Source organism: Oratosquilla oratoria, chromosome 5, assembly GCF_046742065.1.
Source record: "Oratosquilla oratoria isolate Oo_2021 chromosome 5, ASM4674206v1, whole genome shotgun sequence".
In the NCBI taxonomy this organism is placed as follows: domain Eukaryota; kingdom Metazoa; phylum Arthropoda; class Malacostraca; order Stomatopoda; family Squillidae; genus Oratosquilla; species Oratosquilla oratoria.
The window spans coordinates 25,339,778-25,347,277 of record NC_134781.1 but is presented as its reverse complement, the minus strand read 5'-3'; positions in this window follow the sequence as shown (position 1 = coordinate 25,347,277).

The following is a 7,500-nucleotide window of genomic DNA, read 5'->3' as shown; positions in this document are numbered from 1 at the left end:
GTGCGCGGTGCATTTTACAATATTTGTGCAACATTTTGGAACGTGGAGCACTATTCTCAGCAATGCTAAACGGCAGCTTTCAAGGTTCGCGTATCATAGTGATATCGCTTGACACTATCACGTATCACACCGTTCTCGTGTATTGCAAAGCACATGTATACACAGTCATGTGTCGCTTAACACAGCACAACTCACCACAACACGCCACAACTTCATCACATTACACCATTCTACACCATACCACCCCACACCAAACCACCCCACACCAAACCACCCCACACCAAACCACCCCACACCAAACCACCCCACACCAAACCACCCCACACCAAACCACCCCATACCACCCCACACCAAACCACCCCACACCAAACCACCCCACACCAAACCACCCCACACCAAACCACCCCACACCAAACCACCCCACACCAAACCACCCCATACCACCCCACACCAAACCACCCCCACACCAAACCACCCCGTACCACCCCACACCAAACCACCCCCACACCAAACCACCCCCACACCAAACCACCCCATACCACCCCACACCAAACCACCCCATACCACCCCACACCAAACCACCCCCACACCAAACCACCCCCACACCAAACCACCCCCACACCAAACCACCCCCACACCAAACCACCCCCACACCAAACCACCCCCACACCAACCACCCCCACACCAAACCACCCCCACACCAAACCACCCCCACACCAAACCACCCCCACACCAAACCACCCCCACACCAAACCACCCCCACACCAAACACCAAACCACCCCCACACCAAACCACCCCATACCACCCCACACCAAACCACCCCACACCAAACCACCCCACACCAAACCACCCCACACCAAACCACACCACACCACACCACATCACAACCACACCACAACCACACCACACCACAACTACACTACTACACAACACCACCACCACCACATTACCACACCACACTACACTATCACCACACAAACACCACCAAACTGCTTCACGCCACACCACCGCCAAAGCACCACCACGCCATGACACTACCACAACACTACAACCACCACGTTACCACACCACTGCCAAACATCCACCACACTACCACACAACCATCACCACACCACACTACCACCATCACACTACCGCTAAACCACAGACTCGCTACACTATAACTCGGCCACACTACAGCCTCGCACCATCCCTACCACCACCACACCCCACAACCACCGAAGACATTACAAGCGCACGTGGGGGGGGGGGAAGTTGCGTCTTGAGGGCACAGCGCGGGGGGAGACGGAGCGGATCCCCGTACAGTGGCAACTCCTCTGGTCGGGTCCTTATCAGGGTTAGGACGTTGACAGTCCTTGGCTGATAGAAAACACAGACACCAGATTAGCCTCGTGTCTGGCCGTGTCTGGTGTCTGCTTACGTCGTGTTGTCCATAGCTGTGTCTTGTCGCGCCGAGATAAGCCTCAATGTGTCTGAATGTGTCCTGCCGTGACCTCCCGTGTCCTCGTGTGTCTTCGGGGAAGCTCGACCCTCCTTAAATACGGCGACGCACTTGTCAATTTTTGTTTCAGCGAAGGGGCGGAAGACGGTCTTGTCCGGACACCTGTCTGAAGGAGCTTTGATCGGTCGAGACCCCGTCAAACAGGTAGGTGTTCCCCCCACCCTCCTTCAACTGCATAAAACAATCTTTGCCGGAGCAAGATGCACCGTGTGCGTGGCCGTATTGAGAGGATAGGAGACTTGGTGTGCGGCGTTTGGTGGGCCCAGACAGTGAAATACGAACTTCACACTTAAGTATCTCCCTGTACCTAATCTACCAATCCCTCTACCACTTCCCCACCCCCCGTCTATTTACCTTCCTCCCCGCTCTCTCCCTCTATCCCTCCCCGCTCTCTCCCTCTCCCCTCCCCGCTCTCTCCTCTCCCCTCCCCGCTCTCTCCCTCTCCCCTCCCCCCTCTCTCCTCTCCCCTCCCCCCTCTCTCCTCTCCCCTCCCCCCTCTCTCCTCTCCCCTCCCCGCTCTCTCCTCTCCCCTCCCCGCTCTCTCCTCTCCCCTCCCCCTCTCTCCTCTTCCCTCCCCGCTCTCTCCTCTCTCCTCCCAGCTCTCTCCTCTCCCCTCCCCGCTCTCTCCACTCCCCTCCCCGCTCTCTCCTCTCCCCTCCCCGCTCTCTCCTCTCCCCTCCCCGCTCTCTCCTCTCCCCTCCCCGCTCTCTCCTCTCCCCTCCCCGCTCTCTCCTCTCCCCTCCCCGCTCTCTCCTCTCTCCTCCCCGCTCTCTCCTCTCCCCTCCCAGCTCTCTCCTCTCTCCTCCCAGCTCTCTCCTCTCTCCTCCCCGCTCTCTCCTCTCCCCGCCCCGCTCTCTCCTCTCCCCTCCCCGCTCTCTCCTCTCCCCTCCCCGCTCTCTCCTCTCTCCTCCCCGCTCTCTCCTCTCCCCTCCCCGCTCTCTCCTCTCCCCTCCCCGCTCTCTCCTCTCTCCTCCCCGCTCTCTCCTCTCTCCTCCCCGCTCTCCCTTACTCCTGCTTTCTCTCCCTCCCTCTTCCTTACCCACTCTCTCCCTTCCCCCCACCCCCTCTCTCTCTTTTTTTCGCGTTTCTTTCCCTCTTCCATTTCCGTCCTCTTCCCCTCCTCCTCCTCCTCCTCCTCCTCCCTTTTCTCCTCTCCCTTACCTCCTCTCCCTTTCTTTTTCTCACTCTTCCTCTGCCTCTCTTCCTTAGCCCTTCTCTCTCTATTTTTATCTTTTTCTTCTGTTTTTCTATCTTTTTCATTTTCTTTCTTCTCTCTGTTCTCTCTCTTCTTTCTCCCTTTGTCTCCTTTGTTTTCCTATCTTTTTTCCTCTCTCTCACTGTGTGTGTGTGTGTGTGTGTGTGTGTGTGTTTGTACATGTCTGTGTGTGTGTGTGAGCTTGCACATGTGTGTATGTGTGTGTGTGTGTGTGTGTGTGTGTGTGTGTGTGTGTGTGTGTGTGTGTGTGTGTGTGTGTGGTTGTACGTGTGTGTGTGTGTGGGATGAGTCAACGACAGCATGGCATAAGATCTTGGAGAAGGACAATAGCTTGTCAAGCATAGATGTTGCGAAATGTGGAGGGAAGGCAGAGAATGGGTGAGGAAAGCCGACAGGGTAGATCAGAGATTGCCGAGGCAGCTTGGGCATGTGCTGGAGAGAACGAGTGAGAAAAGACTTGCGAGGAGTGCGTGCAATGTAGAGGTGGAATAGATTCAAAACAAATATCTAGAATCAGGTGGATGGGGTTAGAAACAGTGTTTCGAAAGCAAAATGTGTGCCAGCAGAGCGGGTAAGAGAGATTATGAGTGAGTGAGTGAATGGATGAGGCAGCCCAAAGGGATGTTACCCGCATCGGCTGTACGATGAAGCGGTGGGGGTGAACAGGCCTCGGCTGTAAGAACCTACGGCAGATATGCCTCTTTGGATTGGTTTTGATACACACAATGCATTTGAGGGCTGGCAACCTTTGATCAGCACGGGAGGGGATGAGATGAGAGTTCCAAGACGAGTGAATCTACCGTAGGTGTCGGTGTTTGTGCTTTGTGATTCACTTCAGGTTTCGTACCAGACTTATCGACTGTGCCTAGAGTTGAGATCGGGTTCTCTATGAAATTAGGTCCTGACGGCAGTTAGCAGTCTACCTAGAATCTTTGGAAGTTATTTCAACTCTAAGTTGGAAAACTCTTGAAGCCCCCACGGCTCAGTCGGTAAGGTTCGAACTTTGGGGGAACTGTCGGAAATATACGTATATGTGTATGTGTAAGTATGAGTGTGATATATATATATATATATAATTATATATTTCATAATCTATCATTTGTTTGAATAACAGACTCTTTTTATGAGACTAAAAATCAAGATACACCAATAATGTCATCTAATAAATAGATTACAAACGGTTTGAAGTTCCAGCTAAGCCTGGCTTGATTCTTTTTAGTTTAGCATATTGCATTTTCCGGTTTGCTCCATTTTCATCAATGTAATGAAAGGAAATTATCATATATTCAAGAAATATTACGGGTATCAGATAAGCTAAGACTGATAATATTTCTCGAAAAAAGGGAACTTCTTTTAATTATCGTTAATAGCCATAGCAGAAGCTTGTGGCTTGATCTATATTTGGTGAGTTTTGGTAAAATGAAAATGATGGGAGCAATATATATATATATATATATATAATATATAATATATATATACAATATATATAAAAAAAATATATGTATATAATATATAATATATATAATATATATATACATATACATAGCATCTTTTGTCTCTTTCAGCACTGTGTTATCTTGCTACATCGACCTGCATCAAACATAAATCATTCAGGTAAGAAGTATTGCTGTCTGTATTGTGTGAATGTTCGATGTCTACTGTATAGATATATACCCTCGCTACATATAAACAATCTCTGTATCTCTTTCACTTTTGTATAAGTATATATGTATGTGCGTATGTATGTATCTATAATATAAGAGAAGCTATTTTTCTTGATATATTTCAGGCACTTTACATTTTCAGTTTTTCCTATAACGTCTTGTCACTATATCCTCCAATGCAGAGATATACCCCGTGTTACATTGCCCACTGGCTTCATTGTTCCGAGCAGGGATTACGTCATTTATCTTCGTTCTTGGGGAGATGCAATTTTTTGAACATCATCTTATGCTATCTGCAAAGCGGGTAACAGTTTTGGTTGCTATTCTTGATATTCCCTTGATTTTATATTCGGATCTTTGGGTTGAAAACAAACCACTGCTGCATACTCCGGTCTAGGGCGGATAAGGTTTCAAGTTTTAATCCTCTCTCTGTCCATCCATGAAATGAAACTTCACTCTTATGTTTAACAGATTATATGTATCGTAGAAAAGTCTTGTTGATGTGCTTATCGGGTAACAAATCGCCAGTAGTGTCCTTTTTTTTTCCTGTGCTTAGAAAAGTAATACCCTTTATTTTTAGCCACCGTTTTTATCCAAGGTTTACCCTTTTTGTTAGCCTTTGGCAAGATAAGATCCCTTTTTACCCCTCCTCAGCAAACTCTTATCCCCTTTTCTAGTCCTTGTCAAAGTGATGTCCTTTTTCTCGCCTATGGTGATGTCCTTTTTTTATCGTCCTTGGTAAAGCGCTTGGCTGCTTCGTCGTGGTTGCAGTGTCGTCATTTTGTTGCATACAACTGTCTTGTGTGCCGTTCACTTGGGGAATGGATGGTCTACACTGCACTGTCTTATATATTATTGAAATACTGAGAAACTAAGTTACCTACAGTCATACATACATTTGTGTGTGTGTGTGTGTGTGTGTGTGTGTGTGTGTGTGTGTGTTCATTCGTTTATATTCCCCCTATCCTTTTCCCCTCCCTTCCCTCTTTCTCCACCTCCTCCCCCTTCTCTTCTTCCTCTTCCTTCTCCTACCCCTTACCCTCCTCCACCTTCCTCCTCCCCCTTTCCTCCTACCCGCCTCCTCCTCCTCTTCCTCCTCCCCCAGGGTGCTATCAGGTTCCTCCGGCGGAGAGTAAAGTCGGCGTGTGACGTCAGCGCCCCTCTGACGAGGCACCGACCGCGCTCGCACCGGAGCGTCTCTCTCGACCAGCCCGGCACCCTTCCACTGCTTCTTGAGTGCATTAATCCTTCGTCCCATTTTCCCTGCTCGGCTCGATGACCCACCTCGAAGGCCTTTTGCCGGATGAGGGGCTAACGACGAGTACCTGCAGGTTTTTGGTCCTGCGACATGGACGTCGGAGAGAACTGCCTCCCTGCCGCACGTTTTGAAAACCAGTCATCAACACCCTCACTTCCATCTGGAAGTGCGGCCCCAAAGGGTTGGCTTTCTGTCCCAGGACCGAGACTAAAATTACTGTCCACTTCGAAAGCATTTCTTTTTCACACGAGGTGCCAACCGGCGACTGCTCTCTCACGCTTGTACAACAACAAGGACAACAATGTAGCGTTTCTTGCATATGGTCCCATGGGAAGAACCAAGGATCGTTGCCAGCCAATGTAGGGCTGTGGGTAAAATTGGAGACAACAATTATAATTAACTATTAATAATTATCAAGCATTACCATTATTATTATCATCAGTTATCACTGACTGTCATTGTTGCTGTTATTAATGAGCGGTATCAGGCAATTTGATTTACCTGAAGAGCGGACCTTGTTAACTCCGTCACCACAGAAAAGTCTGGCGACAACCAGAATGAAATAAAAAAAGTCAACCAGTACGGAATAAGTTAATTATTGTGCAATAAACGTGTAGATATTTTTTTTTTTTTTTTTTTTTTTTTTTTTTTGCTATATACGAGACCTGACACCACAAGTCTCCCTGTGAGTGCCTCCTTCCTTCTTTGGCACCGGAAGCTTCGTGGCACTCAGGGTCTTCTCCTTCGCAACAGTGCCACCTGGCACTCAATGCCATCAGGGTGGTAAGTGTATCGGCACCTCTACATTAGCAAAGACATAAAAGCTTTTTCTGCGTTTGTGTGTAAACAGGTTCTCGACAGCACTCTGCACACACGGAAGCTTGTAATCTTGTATTTATGCATGTATGTTAATGTATGTTTTCAGGGAAGGTAATATTCATAAATTGTCGTCGGCATAAGAGTTCTGAGCACGCGAGGATCATATGTGTGCGCGCGCGCGCCGCCCCAGACACGCAGGAAAATTTTAAGACTGTTGATGTGCATCAGAGTTGTATTCTACTACATAAGGCGAGATGACGAAAAAAATAATAGAAAATCTGATTCGCCCCAGATTGGAGTATGCTGCAGTGGTGCTGTACCCACAGATAAATAAGTAAATGCTATGAATAGATAGATAGAATGGTAGAGAAACAGAAAACTCAGAGCGACATCCAAAATGGTTCCTAACCAAGCTGACAGAAGACACAAAGAAAAACTAAGTTGACATTGCCAATGTTGGAAGGGAAAATGGAGGTGACGATATGATGGCAGCATTGAGAACATAATCGAAAAGTAGACTTTGAGGTGTTCGGGGGGTGGGGGGGGCAGAAGAAAAAGCGGAGGACATGGAAAGACGCAGAAAAAGAAGACAAAGTGATGGAAGGATATTCAGAAACAAAAACTTTCATACTGATACACTGATTCGTGGAACAGCTATTGTTCAAGAAGTAATGATAAAGTCGTACAGCATAACGAAATCAAAGCGAGAACTACCCGATAGAAGCAGATACACGGGATTTCACAATTAGGTCAACGCACTTACGCACGCACGCACAAAACACTTACACACACACACACACACACACACACACACACACACACACACACACACACACACACACCGACTCGGTGGCATAGTTGGTAGAGCGCTGAACTGGGAAGCAGAAATGCTCCCAGCACCCAGTTCGAATCCTGCCCAGGGCCGAAATTATTTCGGTATCGCTGTGCCTCGGGTCGTTACTCTGACTCTCGTGGGCGGGGAGTTGGGTGTGTGTGTGTGTGTGTGCAAGGTCATAGCATTACCCATAGATCGGACCTACG